General features: G+C 34.9%; 1 long non-coding RNA gene across 1 annotated transcript in view; it reads left to right on the top strand.

The window, feature by feature from the left end:
* The window catches only part of LOC108639164, a 63,948-nt gene extending 60,736 nt beyond the window's left edge, over positions 1-3,212 (top strand). Inside the window, exon 5 of the long non-coding RNA XR_001920303.1 lies at positions 2,886-3,212. This is a non-coding gene — a long non-coding RNA (uncharacterized LOC108639164). The remainder of the gene's footprint in view (positions 1-2,885) is intronic.
* Positions 3,213-12,666: the final 9,454 nt, after the last annotated feature.

The raw sequence follows: 12,666 nt of genomic DNA, 5'->3' as shown, positions 1-12,666 counted from the left end.
CTTCAGTCAAAATGCATTCTTAACAATACATTCCAAACAAGCACATTTATTAATGTAGATAGCGCATCTTGTACCTTCCCAGCTCTGAGTTCATTGCTGACTAGAAATCTTAATAAGTATGTTTTACAAATGCTTTTAAATAATGATACCTTCAGGACAATAAATGACTTACAAAAAAATTAAGGACTCTAAGGTCTGTTTTTTAGGCATCAGCAATCATTATGAAGTGAATTTTGTAATTCATGTATTAATGAGCGCTAAATAGACTGTAAATGGTACGGAAAATGTATTCTTTATTTATAGATTGTAGCAAATACTCAAGAAATAACAGTAAAATTAAGCTATATAGAGAGATTGATAGATGCATTTTTATTATACTTTTTGCTGACTTAAGTTTTCACTTGTGGAAAATAATCTTGCCTATATTTAAAAAAAAAGGATTAAAAAAATTCCCCAAATTAAATTTTTTACTGCTATCTTTAGTAGCCATTTCTGTGACAGTATTTTATTAATTGTAGTTGTTAGTAAATTATTTGTGTTCAAAAAATTAATTTATGCCTTAAATACTTTCTCAAATTATATCTTTTTTTTCTCCTCGTACAGAAATCCCAGATAACAAACTAAATAAGCTCCTAGATTCAGATTTGAGGTAAACAATTAAAAACATAAGTTTAAAGTGAAAAACAGTTCAGGAAATTGCCTGATGGGCTTGGCTTATTTTCATCTTGGCACTACTACTAAACATCATATGATTATACTTTATTTTAAGGAAAGACCCAGAAGTAAAAAAATAAAACCAAACCACAAACAGAAAACAACCACCACCACAAAAAATGCCGTTGAAGAAGTTTTTTTTAAGATGCACACATCACATACATAAAATAGTGCAATTTTTTCCCTTATTTGACTGAGGCTTTGAGACAGGGGCGCAGGAAGGTGTGGGGAGGCAACTACAAAAAATAAAGAAACAGTACTTACCATAAAAGATAGACTTTCTCTTAAAATAATTACCAAAGAAAGTAAATTTTGTCACAACTTGCCAAATGAAAGGTTGTTATAACTCTTTTTTGAATGTAAAATGTTTTAACTGAAAATAGAATATCTTAATAATTTAGTTACCCAATACAAAAAATATTTTTATAGCAGTAAACCCCCCAGCAATTCAAAGTATTTCTTCTTCCAAGATAAGCATTGTTTTTAAATAAAAACTTGAATTAGTGTCAGATTTAGGACCTAAGCATGAAAAACCATCCAAAAATTGTAGACGTTCCCATTAACTGTTATTTAAATGTTGTCAATCAAATCTGTTTGCATCTGGTACTGATGCCATGTGAAATTTATTTATTTAAACTTTCAGTCACACATGGAAAGTTTTGCAGATGGTGCCTCTTCTCATCTGTTTTTTTCCAATTTCCCCCCAAACTCCAGTTCCTACTCTCTCGACCCCCCAATTTGATTCCTCCTTCTTCTAAAAAAATAGATCTAATCAGTAGCATGTTAAACAAGAGGGGATCTTTTATGTATTCTGTGTTAGGACAAGGAAAGCATCGCTGTAGATCACTAGAATAAACAACTCAGGCTGATTCAATTACAATGCCTGGGCCAGGCTTTTATCTGCTGGTGACATCATTTCAATCAAAATGTAAAATAATACAATCCAATAGATGCAAGAGGGAGAGATAGGACACAGACTGCTGCACTTAGTCATTTAATAAAAAAAAGTGGAAGAAAGCTCTTTCTGACAGGCTGCTAGGACTTCCATTTCCAAAACTCTATTACCTTGTATAATAGTATTCAAAAGAATTGAATGCAGGAAATTGTCTATTACTTTTTATTAGTAGAAGCTGTTATGTAGGATACAGCCTACTGCACTGTTTTTTCTTTGTTCCTTTAATTAACAAGAGCATGAAATCCTTCTATTGGCAAGCACTTTTTCCAAAGCTTCTGTTGCCTTCAGTTTTTACTGAAAAGGTAGGTTTTTGTTCTTTTCTTTTCTCTGAATGTCTTCTTTTTTTCTTAATACTAAAAAAGCAATTTTTTTCAAGTCACTGTAATCTAAAGTCTATCAGTCACCTTAATGGGCTAGGAGAGGGCAGAATGAGGATACATTTCCATAGCCATAGAACAATTTTATAAGAAAGTTTCACATTTGAGGAGTGAGGGAGATTCAGATTGCAACCATGTATAGCCTGGTGCCAGTCTTTCAACCATTTGACTTGCCAGCTGAAACTTGGTTTCATTGCTTAATTTATTATTTTGCTCTATGAGCAAAAGATAAATTGATACATATTGATTTGATAAATGCATGATGCAGAGAAACATATTCTTTCATCAGACTATATCCTCGATCCCATAAGATTGTCTGTGACAGCATATGACAGGGTGTCATGAACCTGGCCATCCTACATAATTCTCTCAAATTTTACTGGGAGTGAAAGTAGTAGTCCTGATTCCAATGAGGTGTATTTCCACTGACTTCTACATTCATATGTAAAATATACCAGAAAGCAGATATGAGGGGTAGAAGTCTTGGTCTTTGGAGAGAACATATTTAATTGATTTTAATGATTAATTACATATATAATTCAGCTTCACTGTTATTAGATTCATAAAGGTCTTAGTAACTTTATTTAATAGTAACTTCTCTAGCTAAATTGTGACATTGGGTAATGAACAGAATCTTGCTAAGAGCGAACAATGACTATTGCAGCTGTCACTGAAACACTCCTCTACCGTGCCTACCATTTGAGGGTGCATTATGAGGAAGTGGATTGAATCAAATGGCTAACTGCAGATGATGTCGAAGGAGATGTAACTCCTTAAAGGAATTTTATCAACATTTTCTTTACTAATGCAATGATTTACTTCTTTTGCACTTACCGTAGCAAAAAGACCTGAAGAGAGCTGAGGTAGTCTGTGGTAGTCTTGAAAGACGTTGACTTATGTCTTCTCTTACTAAGAAAGAGATTGCTACCATTCTGGATAGCATTATTGTTCCAAGCATGTGGTAAGGTTTTTTTGATTATTTATGAAAAGGATACATTGAGGATGAAGTAATAACCTATGCTGGGAATGAACTAGCAACTACTGTAATCACTGTACCATTTTAATCCTCCCTTTCACAACCATCAGATGTGTTTTATAATTTTTCAAATTCATATTTGATATACTATCATTTTTTTACAATGCCTGTGATGCTAACCAGTATTCTCCTGTTGCAGTGGGCTTGGACCCTAGCAGGCTGTAATCGTGGTCAAGATTAGACAACCCATGTTAGGCACACAGCACCTGAATGAACACAGACCTAAGGTACTAACAAGAATAGTTTAAACATGTAAACTAGTTATCTAAACTCCCTATCTATCGAGGCAATGAAGAGATAAGAACTCAAAAGGTAAAGAATGCTTAAAGCTGGATCTTGGTCTACATGGGACAAGGGCACATGGAGCATTACTGCTGCTGTAATTTGGGTGCCTGAGCTGAAGCTGCATAAGCTGAAGTTGCATATGAAATTCTTCAACTCATCTTTTATTTTCTGATCGTGTTCTCACATCCTCAGGTAAGATGAAAGGTGGACCAGTCCTAGGCCGTATCAACACTCCAGAGGTAAAGGGTCCTTTCTGGGAAAGTGAGAGCTATGGATTTCGACTCCTGCAGGCTGCAGGAGTGTCTAGTACTTTGGTCCCTTAGCTTTTGGCTGAGTTGTCTGGTAGGCTGTTTCTGGAAAAGAAAGGTATTTTACGATGTCTATGACTGAGCACTGGAATAGGCTGAATTCATCATTGTCCAAGTATCTTGAGGAAAGATCCATATGTGCATGATGAAACCGAGACAGTTACATGTGTCTTCAGCCATCTCCCAGTCCCATCACAGATTAAGGTGTGTTAGCTTAGAGAAGGGTAATGCATTTGGAAGACTATCTCAGTGCTTAGGAAACACTGTCATTCAAAATGGAGATATGAGTTGATTGTAGACACCCCTGGACATAGTGCTGGAGAGCAGACACTTAGAGATTCACTGAGTTTTCATCTCAGTTCAAGTGTAACTCATATGATCTGCATCTTACAGCAGAGTTTTAACCTAAAAAATGCATGTATGTCAAATTCCATGAGTTGGAACTGGACCTTTTCCCACAATATGTCAGCCATATTCAACCACAAATTGCTTTTCTTACCTTATGTAAACATCAAAACTCTCTTTATTCTGACCAAAGTCCTCCCTTAAACATATGTAGTTGAGACCCTTCTGAGTCGTCTTTCTTCACAGGAAAATAAACCAGGAAGGATAGCAAATGGCAGAATGTAACAACTTAAATCCAGAACTGGCCTACTGTAAAATGTTTTTGTAAATGCTGGGGATATAGTCCCCTCTTCATGAAAGTAGAATGTCTCATGTACCTTTAGAGTTGAGCCATGTAGGCTTTTTGGAAACATATTTTCAGTGAGTATCCATGAATGTTCAGTTTATAACATAAAAATTGTTTTCCTAGAATTTCCAAAAACCCTAATACGTTCGGAACATGGATTTTTAAAAAAGATAAATAAAGCAGTACTTGCTGTTCCTGATTTTCCAGACAGTCTTGTAGAACCAAGGAATTCAAAGGTTACCTTTTCTGCTGGATGCTTCTCTCACTTCTCCTGCTGTGCTGCTGTGCTTTCCACTTTGCACATCTCTGCCTAACTTTTATGAATTTTAGTCCCATTTTCTAGCCCCACTTGATCTACTCCTTCCTCCCTGGAGTCAGCACTTGATTTACTGCTTTTAGCCTGATGTCTTTGTTCTCCTGCAATTTCTTGACTCCCCAAGCTCTGTTCCATTTTAATTACAGGGATATTCTCTCCTGAAATCTGAAGGTTATGGAGTCCTGTCCTAGCTGACGATTATTTCAAGGTCTACTCAGAAATTAGTGTGGTTTATTTTTTTTTTTAGTGACCTTACTTTTCCATACTACATGTCAGTATGTTTTGAATATATTTGACGTAATTCATATAGCTTAAAAATCTAGACATATTGTAAGAAATGTTTTTTATCTAAGAAAATTTTGTATTTTAGCTCTTAATAGGTCTGAATAGTTCTGTAGTTCTTATTAGATGCATCTGATGTAACAAAAATATAAAAAAATGGGGATAATTAACTGTTACCTTTGTATCTTTGTACCCTGTTTTTTTATTTTTCCATCATTAAAAATAATATTTTTCCAAATAATAAAATAATGAATAATAAAATTACAATGTTTTAAAAATAAAAATAATAGATAAGTTTTTGCAAAAGTAGCAAATCCCCGACTGGTACTAAAAGCAAGCTAAGTATCAAATCTACTCACCTTATAGCTTGTTTAGAAGTCTTGGTATTCCTGTATCTTTCAGTACAAGATGAGTCTTTTGGGTGTAACAGTATGTACAAAATGCATCAGCCTTTTCTTAAAATTTGACTTTTGGAAATAGTTTTACAAAGTGTCAGTATTATGTAAGCAGGTAGCAGGCAAGAGCAGGATTTGGGATTTTTTTTACAGCTTTCACACAGTGCATTTAATCTTCATGTCTGTTAGGATATTTTATATTATGTTGTTTTTGAAGGTTGTATGACTTCAGTTGTTGGCCCTCCATTTCACCGTTATGTTAACCTAAATTATACTTTGTTGCGCATGCATGTTTGGTGAGCAGGCTGTGTGGTCAAAAAGATTTACCTGAGAAAGCTTATACAGGAATGTACTTTATTTTGTGAGCATCTTGTGACATGCTGTTAGTGCTATATAAAGTGCACATGTTAGACCTATAGCTGAAAGTATAGGTCTGCTGTTTAACGTGAGTACTGCAACTGATGAGACTTCCATAAAACTTCATGCTGCCCCCACATGAATGGACTTACGCACCTAAAGAAACAGAATGAATTTAAGCCTGTGGATCTAAATCTGAGATTGTAAATCGCATCTCGTCTGCTGAATGTTGGCTCCCAGACATCTTGGCTTTTTTAGTCAACCAGAATTGTCCCAGGCTTGATCAATCAGAGCAGTTTAGACCATCTAGAAGCAAAAAAGTAGATTTTCTATCTAATTCTGAATCCTTTAAAAATCTGACTCCAGGAAGTGTTTGGAGATGGTACTGGATTAGTGGCTGCTGGGATGGGACTCACCTGAAAATACAGGGACAGCTAATAACTTTGTTGGCAATTTGTCTGGAGAAGTTCAGTGTTAGAAAAGCAGTTTCTGGACATGCTCAAGTCATCAGAAGATCGGATTGAAAGCCCTTCACTGCTAACAGGGCTATCTCCAGAAACAGGCAAAGCAAGGAGTTGTATAGAGCAGCAACATAACTGTAACTGGGTTGGCTGCAGTTGCTGCTGTACAGAAAGGGTAAGCGTGTATGGGGAAGCCTCTGGATGGGATCCATACCCAGTCAGTGCTGTGATGTCTCACATCAGTGCAGACAGGAGAGGATCTGTGAGCTCCTCACTGCTTTATTCAGTCAGGGTGCCACTCCTCCTCCCTGCACTTTCCTTACCCATGGGAAGAGTGTCTCACTCTTATGGTAGTGTTCAGAAGGCAAAATTCAATTTTACTGGCATTACTGAGAAGTCTGAGCCAGCTCCAGCTGCCTGAAAGACTTCAAATCAGTATCTCCTACAATGCTGCCTGCTGAGGGGCTGAGCTGGAATCACTTTTCTCCCTTCCTATTAAAACTGCACTGCTGTGCGTAGAGTAGCTTGAGAGAGAGAAATTTTACAGCCTAGTGGTTACAGTATTCACCTGGGAGGTGAAGATGGGGAATCCATTTGTTGTGTAAAGGTCTGTTTATTAAGTGGCCAAAGGAAATGAAAAAACAAAGAAGGAAAGAGGAGATAAAATGAAAGAGATAATAACAAACAGCAAAACAGCTCATAGTGAAAGGAGAATTTGATTCAGCAAGTTCTGTTGAAATGGTTAGTTTTAGATAATTCACTATGAAAAGGCAGCTTTAAAGAGATTTTGACGACTTAACACAGTCTCTTCCTGTTTTCCATCATCATCATAAATTTCTTTTAAGGACAACCGGTCTTAAATATGCATTCTTCCTTCTCTAAGCTGTTCCAGATGGGAAATGGCATAGTTTAGAGAGGAGTTGGATCAATAATCTTCCTAAATAGAAGATTACCTAGGCCGAGAGCCACATTTTGTTTTTGCAGTCATTGAAGCTGCCCAGTATTAGAACATGGTCTTGAGTTCAGGGTGTTAGCGGGAAGCCCACCTAAAACACTGCTGTGTCTGAGTTATTTTTAACATGGGGTAAAAGCATTGTGGCAGCAATGGAAGTGTCTGGTATTAGTGTCTTTGCATTTGAAATGTACCTATCCGTATTTAACAAATATCTTGATTATGACATTAATTTCCAGTATGTTGAGCTTATTGAAATTATTTTAAGCAGCATCCAGGTAAATGCTTAAGAATTTTAAATCAACTGAAACATGTATAAAGTCTATATTAAGATGACTTTGATTTGGTAAGACTAATGCCAGAGTGATCAATAATGGCATGACTAAAGGACATTTATCCTACCGTTCCACATATGGAGAGATCTGTGAACACCACAAAATAAACTGCTTGCCACTTTGTCTGCTGGTGCTGTTAGGGGGGACTGAAACCCTGCATGAAACTGGATCTGTCCCTTGGCAGTGATCCCAGTTAAGTAGGCATGTCATTTATCAATGTGCCAATAACATAATTTCTGTGATATTTTTCGTCCATGAATTTTACATTGATAAGAGACTTCTTCAGCCAATAATCTTGCTTATTATATCGTACAAAGAAACTACTTGTCCTTTATTCTCCTCTTCTTTCTTTGTACAGCTGCAAATACTAGAACAGATCAGTGAAGAATCAACCAAGAATTTTCTTGACCAAGTTTTTTAAAGGATAAACTACTAAATATATATTATCTATGCTGTAAGCAAAATCTAATTTCTGTTTTGCATAGACTGTTTTGTGATGTCTTAGAAGAAAAAAGTCCTCAGATCTAACTCCTGGTACACAGCCGGACTTAAACTTCCTTAAAAGCAAATGTGAGATCTTTGTTTCAGCTTTGACCAGCAGATGGGTCTGAGTTTACAAAGTTAATTTAAGTCAGTTTGGATTCCATATTCTTATTTCGTTTCATTACTCTATTGCTAATTATAATCAATTATAAATAGGAGCTTTCTAGGACTTGATTTAGATCTACAGGTTTGGGGTTTTTTTTCCACATTGTTTTTCTTAGTGAAGATGGTAAAAGCATGCTAGTTTTTCTGATTCCACTTCTTCACTGAAGCTTCTTAAGAAAATGAGATACAATAAATCCATTTAGGATTATGTTGAAAAAGCATTTCTGCTTTTAATATTAGCCAGATTTTTACTGCTAAGTTTTGCTGGCAAATCTCTGAAAGTTTCAGCTTGCAACTTATCCGGATCACTTAAATCTACAACACTGGCTTTGCAGCCTTGCAAGAACATCTGTTTTGATTTCCAATGCTATCTTTTTTAGTCCTAGAACACTCTTCTTTAGTGTGAGTGAGATTTTTTCAGAATCTTAAAGGGCCTTAGTTTTAACTCCAAAAACATAATGAATATCAGGAGGAAGTACCTCACTGTAATGTTTCTTGTGCTATTACTTTCACTGAATATATTGTGTAAATGGATAAAGAAATAGCTGGATGTTCAAGTCACACTTTTCTATGGCTTTAGTGAAACCTGGCAATACAGTAGCATTATGCACTACATCTCTTATTATGCTCTTATTGAAGCATAGTTTATGTTTATAGATCTTTATATGTTGTAAAGAATTACTTAAACAAGTAGTGGCTATTAATGGGTTTAGTAGCATGCTGCTGCTTTTCTTTGGTGGTAAATGGAAGCACTTGGTGGGGAAGTATTGGTCTGAAACTGAATTTACAAAAATTGTTCAAAATTAAATGCCTGAAAAAAGCCGATGTATTGCAACCAATGACTATCATGTAGAGAAAGGACTAGTTAGATATCTGTTCCTTAAATTGATTCTGCTTTATAAATGCAAGAATTAATAACGGTGTTGTGTACATCTGCAAATGGAACCCAAAACAGGTTATGATTTGATAGCTCTGGTTATCACTAGAACTTGGAACAAGTGCTCCAACTGGAAAAACAACTCATTAGCTGCTAACTTGTGCTCTCACAAGCTTCATAGCTTAGCAGAAAAAAAATTGATTACCTGGCATTCAAGATCAGTTCCAAATAACTATTCCTTAAATATGCTATTTTATATTTCAAATAATCTGTATACATTAATTTCTTAATTTCTTAGTCCATGTATGTACAGATAATGTCACTCTATTGGCTAAAACCTTTATCCTGTGATAGATATCTCTTGTATATTAACACAAATACCATACTATTGTTAATAGGATTGTATCCCAACCTTCTATCAAATTGTTTACCAAAATAAATCTGTCATTTTTTCTATACACACTCCCACCTAAAAAAATAATGGTGTTTTTATTCCATAGTTTATACCAGACTGATATGTAGTGCTCTAAATCTCAAAGGTATTTATGGGTAAAAAGCAAGTTAATATATGCATAGTTTTACTCGTACATTTAATAACAAAACTTCTAATTAAATTCTAATTGAATTTGACTTGTCATACTTACACTGTTAGATACTACGAACATATTATGATTATTTTTTTTAGTGCAACTTATGAAAAATAAGTGTTTTGTTTCATTTCTTCTAAATTTCTTTTTCATTTTTTTCTGGGTAGGTTAATTTTTAAACAAAAACACTATTTTGAAAACAAACAGTTGAATCAATTTCCCCCCTTGAAATATAGAAATCGTTTTTGTGGTCACACTAAGAAATTAATATGTTAAAAATGTTGGCATGAAAAAAATGGCTTTCTAAAAAATCTCCCTTCTTCCTTTTTTTACAATATTTACCAAATTTTCCTAGAGCTTTTGAAAAGCCTTGTTCCTGAGAAGACTTTTCTATGGAAAAATATATGTTTTAATATTTTCCCAGTACTAATTCCAAAAGTCCACAGGAAATACAAGTTCTTTTTAGTTAGTATCAGGTTTTACAATGGTATTGGGAGTTGATGACTGTGTAAATTACTATGATAAACTTTAGCCCTTCTTTAATGTAAAACATTCATGTAACAATTTGATAGTTTTCAAATATACTCATAAGTGTAATTATCTACTGACATATTTGAAAGGGTAGTCATTCTTTCTAACATCATGTGTTTGCTGTTTCCTACTCATAGTGGACATAGGTTTGTTAATTTAAGTCACAAGAAATCACTGTCCACTTTCCACCTTCTAATCAGGGAAAAAACCTGAACATGTTAATGAAATCCAAATAAGGGAGACTAATTTTTTTTTAATTGAATACACAGAATTTTCAGATTGTGCAGGAAAACTTGTTGAATTCATGAACATTTGAAAAAAAAAACCCACCCCAATCCTTCTATGAATTGCATGAATTTTGCATTTTAATTTTCCCACTATTTCCTAAACAGTCCCTGTGCTGGTTTATCAGCTTCTGATAGCTGTGTGAATTTTGTAATGCACCTTATGAATCTTTGTTATTATCAGGTGGAAAAAAATTTGTTAAAAATTATTTATGTAGATCATTGACCACTCCATAATTCTATCCAATTCCATGAGCTTTTAAATGTGCTCTGCTGCTCATGTATTTAAATCTTTCACACTATGTCTCTTTTATTTTGGATAATGTTTATTTATATGACTAACTGCAAAGTTAGATGGGTAAAATGAAAAAGAAAGGTGGGATCGTGTTTTCCTCTTCTGTCTCTCTTTCTCTTTCTCTCTCTCACTCTCCCCCTCTCTTTTCTAAACAAGCTAAGAGTTTTTATAATTCATCACCTGGCTGACAGATGAGTTCTGCTGGAGAATATTAGAAAATGTCTCAAATCTCATATATATGCTAATGGTATGCTGAGACTGGTTGGTGGTATGCCGGAGTTTTTAATCTGTCTCGACCAGTGTGGAAAGTGGAGGAGACAAGTCATTGCACTCGACAATTTATGATCAAACAACTGAATTGTAAAGGAAGAAGGACATGCAGAAAAGGAGAGTAATTTTCTGATTTAACAGCGTTGTTACTACAAATAAAGAAATCTTGATTTTGACTGCACTCGACATTAAATGAGTTTCCTGTGCCCTGCTCTGAATTTTTCATTTTCAGATTTGTATAAAGCACCCTGCTTAGATACAAGTGACAGATAAGGAGACGATTGCATATGGAAATCAAATGTGTATAATAAAGCCATCTTCTGTTTATTAAATAAACACATGTAGATGACTTCCGTGGAGAATGCACTGATAATTCTTCATTGTGTTCTAGTTTTTTTCCAAGTCACAAAGAATCTTATTTAACAACCACGAGTGACTAGATGCAAGCTTTTCTGTTTATTACCTTGTAACAAACCAGGCAGTCTAATATATGGCATTTATAAACATATTATTTTGATTCTTTAGTCCCAGTTTTAGCTGTATCAGTACAATATATTAGTGTTCATGCCATTAGAGTTCTGGAAGCTGAATTGATGCATTAGTATTTTCTGAATATTATATTTTCATGATAGAAATTGTAAAGATTATCAAGAAAATATGTACATTATTGTTAACTGAAATTCTGGGAGAAGGGAAGTATAGCATACAGCACTTTGGTCTCCATATTAAAAAAAGACTAAAGAACTAAGAACTAAGACTATAGGGCCTGCAGTCAGCTTGACAAATATTTCTGATCCAGTGATTTAAGAGTCTAAGTTTCACATATAAAAAACACTTGAAGTTCATCAAGGGATGTCTTTCCAGTTCTATTTTTCACTCTTGGGGTTTTTTTTGGAGATATAACCTTCCTATAAATTATTATAATCTATTGCAGTGTTGGGTACCATCATGATACTGGTTGTTTTTTTCCAGAAAGAGTTTTTATATTGCAACCAAAATGCTTGTAGGCCTTTTTAATAAAGTGAAATACACTCTTTTCACCTTCTACCTCTGGAGAATTAAGTTGAAATTAAGATTTTGGTTCACATTTTTATTTTGAGAAGAAGAAGATGTGAAGGGTGAATCAGTGATGTCTAGACACTAATTAACTATATTTAGTGAAAATAATTAGCCGTGTCAGAGGAGATCTACAACTGGTAGTTCAACCTGCCTGGACTGAGAGGTCCATAATATTAAGCCTTTCCCTGTATTTATCATGTATATATCAGCAGCTGCATTATGAAGGTTTTGGACTCTCAGCATTTTTTTCTCGAATTATCATCAGCATCACCCTGTACTTTTGGTTGTGCTTGAACTCTATTTTGGTGTTTTACTTTTGAAAAAGAAGAAAACTCCACCAAATTAACACCCCAAAAGCGAAGCATACTCACCTCCTTACAGGTAGTTAGTGCTGAATGAGGGTGGAGTTGTGAAATTCTGGTTCAGGCTTCCAAAGCACCAGGCAGCTTCTCTGCCCGGGGTAACTGTAATGTGAGCTTTGGCATAAGTGCATCAGAAAATTCACATGGATTTCTTACTATGATTGGAAGTGATTGCTGTGCATAGAAGTGCACAACCAGTTCAAACAAGACTAGATAAGCTGTGTTGCAAAGCCATATGGCTTAGTTTAAACAGCACAAAGAGGAAGTCTTTGATCATGGCCTTTGATCA

Source organism: Manacus vitellinus, unplaced genomic scaffold (genome assembly GCF_001715985.3).
Source record: "Manacus vitellinus isolate BGI_N305 unplaced genomic scaffold, ASM171598v3 scaffold_17_pilon, whole genome shotgun sequence".
Lineage (NCBI taxonomy): Eukaryota > Metazoa > Chordata > Aves > Passeriformes > Pipridae > Manacus > Manacus vitellinus.
This window is presented reverse-complemented; position numbering and strand designations above follow the sequence as displayed.